The sequence below is a fragment of the Poecilia latipinna genome, unplaced genomic scaffold (genome assembly GCF_001443285.1).
Source record: "Poecilia latipinna isolate Pla-1442-1.1 unplaced genomic scaffold, P_latipinna-1.0 Scaffold89, whole genome shotgun sequence".
In the NCBI taxonomy this organism is placed as follows: Eukaryota; Metazoa; Chordata; class Actinopteri; order Cyprinodontiformes; family Poeciliidae; genus Poecilia; species Poecilia latipinna.
Window position 1 is genome coordinate 496007 of NW_015112705.1, and position 15907 is coordinate 511913.

Consider the following 15907-nt stretch of genomic DNA (forward strand, 5'->3'; position numbering starts at 1 on the left):
ACATCGCTCGTATGACTCATGATGCAAAAAAAGTGTTTCTATAGCAGTTTCGTGAAATATGCTAATTTCAGCCGACAAAACATCCTAGCTTTTTAATTAGAAAACGTGTTTTTTTGTTGTTTTTTGGGGGTTTTTTTTTTCATTTGGGCTGTTTCCACTATGTGAATTTATGTTTGTAATTCCAATTCGGCCAACTATTTGGTTAATGGAAACGCATCTAGTGGCTGCTGAAATGTTCTCTGCTGTAGCCCAGAACAGAACAAAGCTCCTATAGAACATTAATGACATTTTTCTCTCCCCAACAAAAGGCCACATTTCACTTAAACACATATATCAGCGTGCTGTCACATACAGTTATCTTTAATGATGCAGGCTCTAGAAGCCAATACAGAGCTCTCCTCGGTTTGCTGTCTTAAATGTCTTAAATCCCTCTCCTCTCAGCAGCAGCTGGACATCCCTTCTATTCAAATGCCACAGTTCCCCTGAGCACACATGGCAGATTGTTAATTAGGACGAGTCTGAGCGAAAATTACTCTATTGATTTGCATCAGGCCAGCATTTCGTGGAGAGAATACTAAATTTGGTGTGTATGGAAAAACCTCCTCTGTCCCAGCTGCTGTAACGCCTGTTTTATGTCAATCGTGACAGATGTACCTTTGGCCTCCATGACGTATTTATTTGTTATGCATCATTGGTAGTTTGCCACAGAGTCACTCAGCCTCAGGCAACAGCCTATGCCCCCCCCCGATCCCCATTATGTCTGATAGATTCTGATACGAACAGCCGGCTGGTCAACCGCAGCACCTCTGGGAGGGCTGCAGAAGTTCAGAAAGAGAGGGGAGAAAAAAAGAAAGAGATGGTGGTGTAGGGTCTGGAGTGGCAAAACAGAGTGGGATGAAAGAGGGGAAAAGGTTGAACACAAGGAGAGGCAGATGGAGATGGAGAGAAATAGAGAGCATATTTTCATTTTGTTTTTTTGTTTTTTTTGTCTTTATTATACATCACCGTACAAGACACAGAGCATCAGTACATTAGGTTAGTGTGGGGAAAAAAAGCCAAAGCCTGGCCCCCAGAAGAGGAAATGCTGTTTTTGTTTTAAGATTAGGGTTAGACCTGTACTGGTAATGGTTAAGTTTAAAGTAAGGGTCAGGTTGCAGAAATCAATGGAAGTTAATGGAAAGTCCCCACAAAGATAGGGAAACAAATGCGTGCGTGCGTGCGTGCGTGCGTGCGTGCGTGCGTGCGTGCGTGCGTGCGTGCGTGCGTGCGTGCGTGCGTGCGTGCGTGGGTGTGTGTGTGTGTAGGTGTGTGTGTGTAGGCAATGATGGTGAACTGGATACATTGTCACAGCGTGTACAGAAATCAAAACAATATCAAGTAATAATAATGACAAAGAAAAATCTATAAATTATCTGTGAAAGGCCAGTAACTCTAGACCTGCAATAGATCAAGTAATAGAGTTAAAAATGTCTCTGTCCTAAGTGGAGTTTGTTTGATTATATACAGGAATTACATGGGATGAGAAACAAATAACAGAAAAGAATCCCAAGAAAAAGGAAGAGAAAAACCAAAACAATAATAATACATAAAAATAATAATTATGATAGGATTGTATAGAATCTAATATGCATTTCCATTGAAATCCCTATTGCATCAGATTGATGGCAATAGGGAGCAAATGTAATGCACCAATGCCAAAGGTAGGTAGACAGAGCCACTCTGGACGATGGAGACATCCAGTCTGACAGGACTGGCCTCAGTCCAGGTAGGGAGGGAAAAAAAGGAAGACATGCTATTTGGGGAATTAACTGAATGGCCAGAGGCACGGCTTCAACAGGCGCGTCTGGGAGACTGACAACTGTAGATGAGCCAGAAGACACGGAGGAAATATGTCAGGCAATCAGCTACAGCTGATAAGCCCGGCCACGGCCGCTAAAAATCCATCGACTCGATGGGAGCCGACTGCTCCGTGGGAAAGAAAGCTCATTGAGATGAGCCGCTACGACTGGAACGCTACTGTTGTTTTTTTCACCCCCCTTTTCTTTATGTTCAGCCATTATTCTACATTTCAGTACTCAACATGCGTAGCGGCAGAGAAGGCAATCTTATCAAACTGTCCTCACTGCTGTGCTGTAATTGCTCCGGTTTCCAAACACGGATGCATAAATCCGCACCTGCCATGGTGCTGCTGTAGAGCCACACAGCTCAACAAATCCACAGAGACGAGTCATTTCATCACGCAAACGCAAAGCAAAGACTTTCACCTACACCAAAAAACAAAAGGAAGGAAGATTGGACATGACTACATTTTAGTTTTGAATGGAGGATGTTTCAGTAAGTCAGTTCTTCCTACATGTGACTTTGCCTGCTGGAGAAAAGGACGATGGCCGCCCGTCTGTGTTTGAGACGCTGAGCAAACTTCCAGAAAACCTGGGAAAACACTGAGTTCCTTTAAGTCGAGGCTAAAAACCCTCCTGCTTAGAGCTGCCTCTGATTCACAATGATTTTGATGATGGCCTTTGACAAAATGTAATGTTTATTGCCGTTTCATAATTGGTCATATTATTATTAAAATCTTTCTTTCCGAAAAAACAAACAAAAAAAAAAACATGTTTGTCAAAAAATGACAGAATATTATTTCAGGAAGGTGACAATACTATGCGTTTCTGGTGTAAAGTATGAAATGTGCTATACAAATAATTTTCATGTTCTGAATTCAAATTTAAAAGCATCAAAAGCCAAGTTGGAAGTTTGATATCAAACGATTGCTACTGATGCAGAAACTGACTTCTGTATCTTCCCATTTGCGCTAAAATAAATGTCAAAATTCCTGTTTTTTCAAATTTTCTGCAACAGATTGTTTGAAACACAGCTAATTGCTTTATGAAACATTGTTTCTATTAATCAAAACACCAGAGGGAAAAACTTCCATACGTTTTTCAACCTCTTGTACTCTGCTCAATGTGCTAGTGGTGGAAAAACAACTCACTGTTAAAAGAAAATAGTTCATCGGTGGGGGAGGGAGTGAGCATGAGAATGATTGACAGCGCTAGGACCTGCCCCCTGCCTCTGATTGGTTGTTTCTGACTGAGTTGTGTGCAGTTAGCCTTGGGAGAAAGCAGAGGAGCTCAGTTTTTTTCACAGATCACCTTATTTTATTCTGACAACACAATGATAATTTTAACACATTTTTAAAATCATTCTTTTGTAAAGGTAACATGCTTTAAGTAGTTTAACAGCACAAACGTTTTATCAAGCTGAGCTTTTTAATCCTCAAGCAGTGATTAGTAACCTCTTAACAGAACAAGAGACAAAAAAGATTCTATAATTAGTTAGAACGTAAATAATTTAGTTGAGCAAATTCAAGATGGGTTCAAATTTTTAAAAAGTGTTTTGTGCTGTAAAGCGTACATAATTTCTACTTCGATGCACTGAAATAGATGCTGTTTAATTCCAAGTTTGTTTCACCAGTGCACACATAGATGTTTATCCCCCGCATCATCAACCAACCTGGTTGCCATGGCGAAACAATCTCTATCCAAGCTGATTAATGAAGACATGGAGGTTGTTCTCTTAGGGATCCAAACAGAGAAATTGAGAAATGAGCTTCCTGGTAGGAACAGCTATCCGAGTGACTGATACGATCTCAGATCTTTTCATCTGAAACACTGATTCCATTTTCTGCTGTGTGCTTTATGATCCGCGATAAAAAGCGTCCGCAGCGCTCAGATGCATCTCTCACCCTTGTTTAAATTCCAGAGGACGATGGGAATGCCGATGAGAGCCAATTGAATATGCTCCACGCGGAGACACTTGTGACAGCCAGCGATATTTACTGCATGTTTATCTACTTCCAAGCGATCCTATTATCCCATTATCTCATTATCTTTGCATTCTGGCGTGACTTCATTTGCTGCTTCGTGCTAAATTAGTCTTATTAAGAGCCGCCTTTGTCCTTGAGGAAAGAGAGAAGGGAACAGACTGATGGGGCGGCATCATGTTCCATGCAGTCTTTTATTTTTTTTATCTTGCTTATTCACATTTTCAAACAACACTGTCTGCTGATAACTTGAAATTAAATTCATATTTCGTGCATAATACACAAGGCAATTACTGTCTAATTTTCAGGTAAGTGAAATGAGAAGATGGTAGAATCTCAATGGGTAAAACTAAGTCTGCCAAGAGTTAGAGACGATTGTTTTAAAGGGGCGGTATGCATTTTCCAGGCATATACAAAAATCCTTTTATAGCACAGTTAAGTAATTATATTACCTCCGGTTGTTGTGAAAATTTGAACTTCTATCTGTTTAAGAAACTCTTGCTTTTTCGTAAACTCCAACTTCAGGAAGTTATCACAACACGGCTCCTCTTAACCCTTTGACGTTTTTTTCCAACTTTTCAGCGAGAAGTAGCTCGTATAATGAGGTCAGCAGATATTTGCTAATTGCTGCTGGCTAGTCTGAAGGAGCTGAGTGGAGGAGTCGCATGGAGGTTCGGAAGCTTGGAAACTGCAGCTCCAAGGAGGAGCTTTGTCGTTGAAGGCGGAGCTAGTTCTACCCAGGCATTTTGCTCAGCTCAGTGGTTGCCGCGGGAGATTAAAGGATTTCTCAAGCATGCATGAAAGACTCAAGGCAACACTCCAGGTATGCTTTTAATGAGAGAATGGCATTATAACATGATATAAAGCTCTAAAAAGTCAATTTTTCATAATGCTGTCCCTTTAAGCTCTACAGATCATTTCAAACGGTGATCTCAAGGACTAAGGTGGTGACACAGCAGTGATGGAAAACTGTAGAAATAAACAGCTTAACATCATGGGAGCCGTACACAAAGTGCTGTCTGTGTACCGTGTCCGTTTTAATTTGGCAATGCAAACAATGACTCAGCTGGATTAGGATCCGCTTCTAGTTTTCTGACTTGGTAAAAACAAGAATGTCTCCGGCTTTGGTTTGACGTCACTAAGCTGTTACTCTCGTCTCCTCAGTGTAAACAGAGCCCTTTTGTCAAAGATTCCCTGTGAAGATGCTGCTGATTTTTCTGATTACATTTATGTAAATAGAATGTTAAACATTGATGTTGCTCAACTCGGCACAGCTGAGACCAACAAAAGATCAAAGGTGTTTAGACATTTTATCAAGTATCTGGATGAAGTATTTAAAAAGTGCGACAAAGAACAGTTTTTCTCAGAAACCCAAAGGAAATCATGAAACTCAATACATTTGCACACTTGTTAAGGATATTTTTCTGTTTATCTCCACAAGTTGCGATTCTGTCCAACATTTAATAACCATGCTGTTAACGTCTGTAATGAGGCCTTTTTGGGCAAGACTGAAAATGTCTGTATTCCTTTTCTACTTCAGTCAGAATGTTTCATCTTTCATCCGGCTTCTTTTCAAAGTCTCCACCATTTTAAATTCTTTGTTTCGCCACATTTTGAGTACAGGCCATTAATAAGGACTGTTGATAGAATAACGGCCAACACCCAAACCTAACATGGTGCTGTGAGAATACGATGACAAGCTAGCTGTCAGCAGTTAATTATGCTAAAGCTAGCACTAGCAGTGCCCGTCTGGGAACATTCAGGGCATTGAATTTGTAATTGCCAGGCACTTAAACTTTCATCAAAACACAAGCAAGACGGTTATATCACGGCAAAAGTAACGTACCTTGTTGAGTCAGAGCAGAACACTGTGAATTCACAACTTTGGTCCCAACACATACAATCAGAAGCATGCCTCATAGGTGAAACGGGACTTGTTTTTCCAGAAAATTTGCTTCATATCCTCAAATTCAGACCCACAAAGCGAACAGTTTTGAACATGACAGCAGAAAACGTCAGAAAGAAAAACACTTTGGCTGAAAAGCAGCCAAAGTGTCATGAGGAACTTTTGACTCTTTGAAAAGGTTCTATAAAACCTGGCAAACTTTAAATGAAGTTGGATTCAACATTTTTACTAAGCATTTAATATTATTTATGTAAATGCTAAAACCTGCAGTGATTTGGGGAGGTGGAAATGAAGTATAATCAAAAAGTTGCTGACTTACAAAGAACTCAAGGAACACCACAAGGGGCCCGGAATACAGGAAGCACGTTTTCACACAAGTGGAGAATCCAGCACTGGGACTGAGAGGTATTCATACACAGGTGGAGCAATCAGGAGACAAGAGACAGCAGGAGGTAATTACTGAGGACAGAGGAGGCTGAACACTAATTAAAACTCTAATGCAGAAAGAATATCAGAATGAGACCAAATACAAAGGGATGGACTGAAATTCAACTTGGTGTTTGATGCATATCTCTTTGATTCATATTGTCAATATTTTATAGAACACTATGACATTTACATTATGATAATATTGTTTGGACCTTTCAGTATAACTACCTTTTCACTATTTGCCATATATATATATATATATATATATATATATATATATATATATATATATATATATATATATATATATATATATATATATATATACATTGTTTCTTAGTTTTATTACTTTTTATATTACATTCTTTTTCATGCACTTTTAATGGATGCAGCTGTAGCACAATAATTTCCCCATGGGGGTTCATAAAGTATTTATTCAGCAAGTATTTTTAAAGAATATCTGATTCTGAAAAAGATTCATCTAAGCTGAAGTGGATAATCAAAAATCAAACTGCTTTAAACCAAAAGTGTGACAAAACTAATCTGTGATGTATATACCTGTGAGATTTTGTTCAGATGTTCCAAATGGCTCACTCAAATCCAGTGAATATCAGGATCAATATTTAGTTTTATATACTGGTGGTTGGTGATGTAAGTTTCATGTTGTATCCTAATATTTTGTCATATTTACTGTTATAAAAAAGTATTTACACCTTTCCGGCTTATTGAGGCGACTTAAAGCTGTATTTGTTTTCGTGGGACTATCGCTGCAGTAATAGATCCATGAAAACAAATAATGCTTTTGAAAATTTATTTTGAAATCGATTTTTTTCAGAACACCAGACACTTCAAGAAATGTGATTCTTATCACCAAACTGCACACAGTGACTGTTTGTTATCGTAATTTTGAATTTATTGGTATTACTTATGGTCTCGAGGAAACAGCCTACAGTATTCTTAGTGTGTTGTTTTTACATCTAAAATAAATATGTCTCAAATAAAGTCTATTGTTACAACTACTCATTGATTCTTTTAACAAAATGAAACCTGGTGATGTAAGTATTACTAATTTGGAGCAGCAAACAGGAAAATAACACAGAAAAACCACTGATTAACCACTTATTTTTTTCACTTGGGTATGTTATAACACAGACCTGTTGCCATAACAACTCACTAGCAACAGCTCCACACATGTATCCAAATTCAACACCCAAAACCACACAAACATTTTCCACATAAAGAATGAAACATTCAGTTTGTTACAGTAGTACAATACTTTCATGTTTATTTTCTGATTATTAACACATGATCATCTGATTAGCTCATTTAAGCATTTGCTCCACTAATGATCTGTCAGAATTAGTATGTGGGTCGCCTTTTGTTTTGTCTTTTTAACTGAACCAAAACGCAATGAATTCCACAGCACATCTACATGGTGAGGTTGTCAAAGTCAAGCTAGCATAAGTGATCTACGTTTGTCTCTCTCACTACTTTTTTTTAAATTAAACGTTTTTTCTGACCTTGTTATCTAGTTGATCGCAGTATTGACAATTTGTATCAAAGCACTGCATCCCTTTTTCTTTTACGTATATCACTGATACATTTCAGATTTAGCGTGTTACATTGACAATTTGACAGCTAAAACCAATGGAAATCATCGCTGGCTAGTCGTTTTTTCCCCTCCAGCAGGAAGCTGAAGGCCGGCACCTTGTACATGTGACGTCATGTTGCAACGTGTCTATAGACGCTTCTGATGTACTTCATTATGTTACTTCTAGTATTGCCCTGTTTATCAATCTAAAGTTCCTGAATGCAGTTTTGGTCTCTAACATTATGTTTTGCCTTTGGTTATTAATCTCCTTGCCAACTTTTCTCCAGGCTAATTAGACCACCAGCTAATATAACAAACATCTCTCCCTATTTTCTGGCACTAATGTTTTAACAAATGGTTCAAGACTATTTATTGTTACCATTACCTGGGGAGTAATGGCGCCTGGCCAACAATTACTCTTTTTTTCCGTCTTTACAGGCTCCCTGGTTGTCCTTTTCTTCTCACCATTAATCCGAAAACCAGAAAAAGCCAAAGTAATTAAGTATTGATCACACAGAGCAGGTAAAAGCATTCAATATCTAAGTTTGACCAAGCATTCGTCATACAGCAAGAGTTATGTGTTTGGATCATTTCTACTCTGAGTCAGGCCTGAAATATGAAAACTGCTGGTCTATGTTAAGTTCATGTTGGTCTGATGATTTGTAAGCTTGAAGAATGGCTCTTTCTGTGCATCCAATGAATCTTTTATTTCCCTACGAACTGCAAGAGCGTCCTTGGAATTTCTAAATGAAACCTGTCGGTGAATTGTGCAGTATTACATTCTGCTGAGTGATGAAGTCGAAGAGATTCGTGAAAAGATGCCAAACACACTGCTGAGTGTAAGTGTTTGTGTTATTATTGAGCATATTCAGCAATCAAGTCTGTCCTAAAGACTGTGTTTTGTATGAGAGTGGCCTTTACTTGGACGCTCGCCGTTGGGAGTGTTTTACTGCTGATTGGGTCTCAGTGAGGCCGTGTTTTTCATTATTTTACACTCTACCGCCCCTCCAATTTAGTAAACTCATAATGATAAAAACACAAGCTGAGCCCTTCTGTGCAACCATGTGAATTCAACCTCAGATATTGAAATATTTAAAGGGGCAGCACTATGTATGTCCCAGGCCGTTTCATAGCACAGTCATACAACTATGTTAACTTCTGCTGATAACACCTTGAAATTGGGCCTCTGTCTCTTTAAGAAACTCCTGCTCTTTCTGAAACTCCGCCTTGAGGAAGTCATCACAACATGGGTCTTATATTAACCCTTTAACAACGTTTTTACCAGCGATGCTCTGAGAAGCAGCTCCTATAATGAACTCAGCAGATGCTCATTTCCACCAGGTGTTTGCTAAATGCTGCTGGCTAGTCTGAAGGAGCTGAGTGGGGGTCTGTTTTTGAATGACATTATTACATGATGTAAAGCTCAAAATAGTTGATTTTACTTAATACTGCCCCTTTAATAGACATTTAGAGAAAAATATACTTTTTTCCATAAGAAAACTGTCAGTGCCTTGGAAAGTTATTCATAAACCTCAAACATTTTCTTCTTTTGTCATATTACAACTGCAAACTGACATGTTCCAGCAGGATTTTATGTAATTAACTACTGCAAAAGATCCCATAACTAAAAAAACATGCAGCATCTCTATTTCTCAATCTTTGCTACAAAAAAATAAATATGTAGTGTACGCTTACATTAAGCCCCTTTAACTCTGACACGCGTACTGTAATTTGTAATGACAGTACGTCTGTGTAATGTCATCTCTGTGTAAACACAGCTGGCCTGCGAAGGCCTCGGAGGTTTGCTAGAGAACATTAATCAACAAGCCGCATCAAAGCAACAAGTCAGAGAAAGTTGAGGAGAGAGTTTGAAATGGGGTTAAGTTGTAAAACAATTTCCCAACCTTTGAACATTTCTGAGAGGTTCGTCCCCTCATCAGCTGAAAATAGAAAGAGAACAGCACATCAAACCTTTCTATATATGGCTGTCAATCCCAACAGACAAGCCAGGCAACAAGAATCTTAATCAGACCAATGGCAACTAGATAGAACCTGTTATTTGGTAAACTATTTTGTTGTCCATCCATTGTCTTTTGCTTATCCAAGATTGGGATGTGGAAGCAACAGGTCTGAGAGAGACCCCAAGACCGTGGATCCCCATGCCTTCCCAATCTAAACAGGATGCATAGTCCCTCCAGTTGAGTTTCCTCCCAATGGGACATGCCTGGAAAACCTCCAAAGGGAGGTTCCCACAGCAAACCAGCTCAGCTTACTCCGTTTGATGCAGAAAAACAACAACTCTACTTTGAGCTCCTGCTGGATGACAGAACCCCTCACCCCATCTCCAAGACTGAGTCCAGCCACCCTTTGGAGGAAACTCATTTCACCCCCTTGTATCTGGGATGTTGCTCTTTTAGTGAAAATCAAGAGTTTTGCTTTCTTTATTCAGCCATTGTTTTCATCACAACAAACCAGAGCAGCATCCACTTTACTGGAGACGAAAGTGGGTTCCATCCTATCGTCACTCGCAAACAAGACACCAACACCGATTGGTTGTACAATCCACAAATACAGCCACTGTGGAAGAAGCCATTCGAAGTCCTGTTTATCAATTGCCACAAGCCGTATATGGGACAAAGCCAACATGTGGAACAAGGTGCTTTGATTAAATGAGACCAGAATTTAGCTTTTCACCTTGCATACAAGACAATGTACGGTGAAAACTAGCACTGCTCATTACACACACATCATCTCCACAGCAAGTCCTACTGACAGGAGGATCATGAAGTCGGGATGTTTTTATTCACCAACGACAGAGAAGCTGATGAGAACTGAGCTAAATGTAGAGCAAACTGCAAAAGAATAGACCTGTACTGTATGCGTTAGAATGGCTTAAACTAAAAAGCAACTCAGAATCTTTAATAAGACTTTAAAATTGATGTCTACAGAACTACTCTTGCCAATCTGACTGAGGTGGAGCTATTTTGCAAAGAGGAATCAGCAAAGATTTCAATCCTAACATGTGCAAAGCAGTTACAGTCAGATCAACCTGTGTGTCCTGGTGACGGCTGGGTGTGTCCTCTCTCCAGACACTGCAGGACTAGTATCTAGGTGTGTGGCCAAGTCATTTACTCATGTAGCTCTCTGACAATCACTGGTGCCTGAAGGTCAACCACTACCGGGAGAAAACCCTCTTCATTCTTGGCTATTCGTGTTTTTCTCCTTTGCGCTCGCTGAACAGCCCTGAGAAAGCACTTACCTCTCCGAAGTCGATGCCCTAACCAATTGCTCCCCAGTCTAAGATGTTTCCTCCTCCGAGTCCATCACTCACCTTCCATAAGCTTCTCCGGATCCTTCATCCGTCTCCCCGGCCATCAAACACAGCTCCGTCCAGCTGGAATCCTCTCTCTCCGGATCAAGCTCAGCACCTCATCACCGAGCTGGACTGAAGCTTTTCCCCTCAGAGCAACTTTCACCTACAGAAACAGTAAGACAGCACAACAATATATATTTGTCTTATCCTTTGCACCAATCAAATTCTGCAACTTGTTTCCATTCTTTCTTAGAAAATGAACTCAGGACTTGGAGTCGTTTCTGCATGTCGGTCAGAAAACTGAATCAGAACAAAACCTACAGGCCTGTAATGATAAAAACAATTTGATGGGCAATAAACTGTGTGATGACTTTATGCAATAAACAATAACATTGTTGTTTTGAGACATTTTCAGGTAAGAAAATGATAGCAGCATAATAATGCAAGTACACCATCTCAAAGATGAATGAACTTCAATTTCTAATGAACATTTAACACGAACAAAACACCCAAAACAACAAATATCTCTTAAAGTAAAAGTTCCCTTCAAAAAGAACCTAGTTAAAACCAATGGACCAGACTGATGCCTTGTGTCATCCTGTGAAACAAACAACAATCATGAAAATGAAAATTATTGAGTTTGTTTTAATTTACCATTATTTATTGATTTATTGCTGAATGCATCATTTAACTTATGTTCAGAATTAAGCAAAACCGAGTTAGTTTATTTCAAAGATATCCTTGGTCAACTTCATGGTCATAATGCAATGAAATATAAAACAGTGTAAATGTACTCCAGCAAGGTATTGTATGTTTTTTTTTTTTTATCCTTTTATAAAACTTTGTCTTGTTTGTTTGACTTTCCAAATGAGGCGAATACACTGAACTGTGGAATTTTTACAAGCTCAATTTCAAGACTTCCTCTCCCTTAATGCCGATCAGCGTTCCTAAGCTGCATGAACTGTTTGCCTCATGCTCTTAACCAGCCCCTGAAAATAGAACAATCAGCCCAGCGCTGCAGAGCCAATGAAGCCGCAAACCCTTAATGTGTTTGCATTCCCCGGCTTCGACTGCCTCTTCAGGATCTGGGCAAACAGCAGCTAGCAAATGAAAGTGACGCAGCGGGGAAGGGCAATAACATGCATGCTTCCTGCATCGCTTCCCGTTTCCCTGACATGTTTATGGCTGCGCCCGTGGAGGAGTGTCTGCCTCCTCTCTCTCTCCGCACGTGTGTATATGTGTGTGTTTGTTTGTGTGTGGTGTGTATATGCAGATAGAGTGCTAGAAGACAGACTGTTCCCCTGCTGTTCCCCGTAGAGACTGTGATTATCTGCTCTCCCCAGGACGGAGACCTCAGCCAGCAGCTGTTCCGCCGCTCGGCGACCTTATTGATGAGCTGCCACCGGCCATGAGAGGCGGACCTCGTGTCACGGCACGCCCGAGTTGCGGACAGGACCGGGAAGGAATTGAAGGCCAACTTACTTTGAGGGGAAGATTTGTCAAAAACTCTCTCACGCCATGAAGATTGAATTTGGCTCAGGCTGCAGCTGTATTTTGCCGTGTAGAAAAATGAGGCCAATTTGAGATTGAAATTTCAAAAATGTTCAACTTGAAAAGATTTTTTTCTAGTAAATTTCTGAAATTTAAAAATTTGAATTTCTTCTCTAGCAAAATTTTGACTTTTCAGACTGAGAAATGTTTTTGTTTCCTACAAAATTTTGAGGATTTTGGTGGAAATTTACTCCGTTGTTTTCCCCATTTACAATGGCACCAAAACGCCGTCGTACTCAGACAACAAGTTTCTTTTTGAAGGCCGATAAGAGCATTTTCAACCAGCTGAAAGTCTGAGGAACGCTGTTCAAATCAAACGTTACTCATTTAAAGTACCTGCCATTTGATTATTAGGTGCAATTTTTTTTACTATCAATACAATTTCTATCAATTTGTACAAATGTGTTTCAAATGGTGTTTGTATCTGGTTCCCTTCTTACCAAAACAGACTTTACTTTAACAATAATGTTTAACATTGCATGGGATGGGGATCTAATTACTCCTCTGCACAGAGATAAATCCCTACCAAGGCAGCAACAAGTTGGGGAGGAGGGACAGTTTTCTCCTCAACAGACTGCAGGAGAAAACGTTAGTCCTCTTTGGTTCTGTGTCCTCTCTGGGATTTTGTTTGTCATAATTTAAACTGTGTGACGAGGAATTTGATTGGTTTTTAAACCTTTCTTAAAGCAAAGACTGACCTTGACATGGGTGATCTTGAGTCATTTTTAATTAATTTACATCTAAATCATCCAGATGTTTTTTTTTTTTTTTTTTTACCACTATTTATTTTTTTTATGCTTCACATTCTTCACTATAGTCCAAGCTTCCTTGTGAAGGTTTTATCTGAGCAGAGTTGTCTCCTAGACGGCACAGATCTCGTTATCAGGACATTTCTCCTAGAGAAAAGAGAGCACTACAAAAGGAGAGAGAATAAATCATTTGGCTTCAGTTATTGTAATTCAAAATGAAGATAGCGGAGCCTGGCTGCTAAAAATAAAGAGTGCCTTGTTAAGTTTTGACTATAAATGATATCGCCTCGACTCTGGTGCAAGTACTCGTATCAAAAGTTAGAAAAACAGATTTCATGAGCCTCCGTGAGCTGACAGGGAATGTCATGATTGGCAAATTGAGTAGATGTTGTTGTTTGCCTAAATTCTCGGCAAAGTTTGCTTTGCTAATACAAAAACTAATTAGGACACCAACAAACGAAAAAATAAAATAAAATTCTTAGTCTTTTCTGACCAAAAAAAAAGACCAAAACGATTTGAAAAATGAAAGTTGAGCTGACGGGAAAAGCCGCAAGTCGGAAAAAGAAATAATGCGTTGGAAAATATATTTACAAGGCAAACGTCCGTGTTAGACGAGTCTGGAGGGTCCAGCACATCAACCTTGATTTGAAAGGGCAAACAATACATCCTTCACTCATAACAAACAGCTGCCAATTTAATGTCTTGTCTACTTTTTTATGTCTGCTTTTGCTACTTTTATTCTGTGTCAATTAATCTCATTACAAAAAGAAAGAACTAAAGCTACATCTTTTATTAAAGAAGGCACTTACATGACAAATGTATGTATTTTGACATATCCGCTCTTTTGTGTTCAGCCTTACATCTCACATAGATAAATTATTAATTTCTGTGTAGAAAATTGAGAAATACATGAAAATGGTCGGATTTTAAAATAAAAATGTGAGCACACAGCAGCCGAGAACACAGCCAAGAGTTGGCAAAAAGCCATTATGTTCCATTTGTTTATGTTACATACCACTATGGCATCCCTAGAAGAAAACAGTAATATATTAAATAGTCAACAGATTCAATTTGAGCTCAAAAACAAAAACAAAAAAACATGACGATTTCATGGTTTCAGGTTAAAAATGCATTAAAATAATGTAAGAGTCCAAAACTTTAGGACACTTATCACAGCCCTCAGTCGTTGTAAGTCTGTCTACAGATAGTTTTCTCTCACCGAGTGATTCGCTGCAGTCAGAGACTCGTTTCTTTGGCTCAAACATGGAGAAAAAAAGTCACAGCTTAGTAACACTCAGAGTGGTTATTGTTTTGGGTTTTCCTCCATTTACATTCAAAATTGTAATTGTTTAGTGGTCATAGTACTTGTTTTACCAAAGGAGAGAATGTGTTTGGTTGGATGAAGGGAAATCTGGCTCAGGATGTTTCATGTTGCCTTCATTGATGGAGTTTTGCTACAAGTGTTCACCACATTGTGAAGCATCCTGTTATAATGATGTGTTTTGGCTTGAAGACGATACAGTACGTTATTAATATATGGGAGTACACAACCAGGCTTCAGGACCTGAGTCAAAAACCTTTTTTTTTGGTGTCAGAAAATTACACATTTCTTTGAAAAACTGTAGAAAATTGGTTGTAGTTTGTTGATGTTTTTATGCTTTTGAGATTTGAGGGTTTTCTGACTAAAATATAAGAATAAGACCTTTGACATTTCAACATCAATCCATTAAAAAAAATTTTTTTGTTTATTTTTTTTTCTTACATGTTTTTTGTTAATGCTCCTAAACACGTCCTACCTTTGTCTCATTTAGGTTTCTTAGCAATTTCACATCTGTAACAAACAGATTTCAGTCCAAATGACTCTATTATAGGTGTCCATTAAAAACAATCTATCACAGGCCAACCCATGAGGGATTTGTTCTCAATGGAACAATTAAACAGGATTACCCTTTCTGCAATCTATTGCTGCCTTTATGCTGGGAACTGTCACTCTGATCTGTTTATTAAATTCAGACGTTTTTCCACGTTTGTCGTGACACAGCGTGTGGAGAACTGCCATCTCAGATAGAGCTCCAATATTTACAGTGGTGACACTATTGTGTTGGTGGCAGTGTTCCCATAACAATATAGAGTCCAAGGGTAAAACCTTCACACAGAAGCCGGGACAAAAGAGGGAATAAGTTAATCAAAACAGAAAGTTTGTTGGCATGAGGACTGATGTTTTCATTTTGAGGGAGTAACCTGAATAACAAATACCCTAAAAATATTGGGAAACTTGAAAATATGACAAAAACTCTGATCTTTTAGACAAAATTAGATTAATCTCTGCTAAGACATATATTGATTTCGAGGTGTGTCATTGATTAGGCGGGCTGTGAGCCGTTAAACTGAGGATGTCCTCTCAAGTCCCTGCAGCTGAACCCCGGTCCTCTGTAAATCTCAAACTTTATCCTACCGCTCCTCTAGAAGAAGACACCAAGATACCATTTCAGCTTGAGGCAGGATTTAACCTTTGGCTTAGTACCTATGACCTCTCTCAGAGGAACTG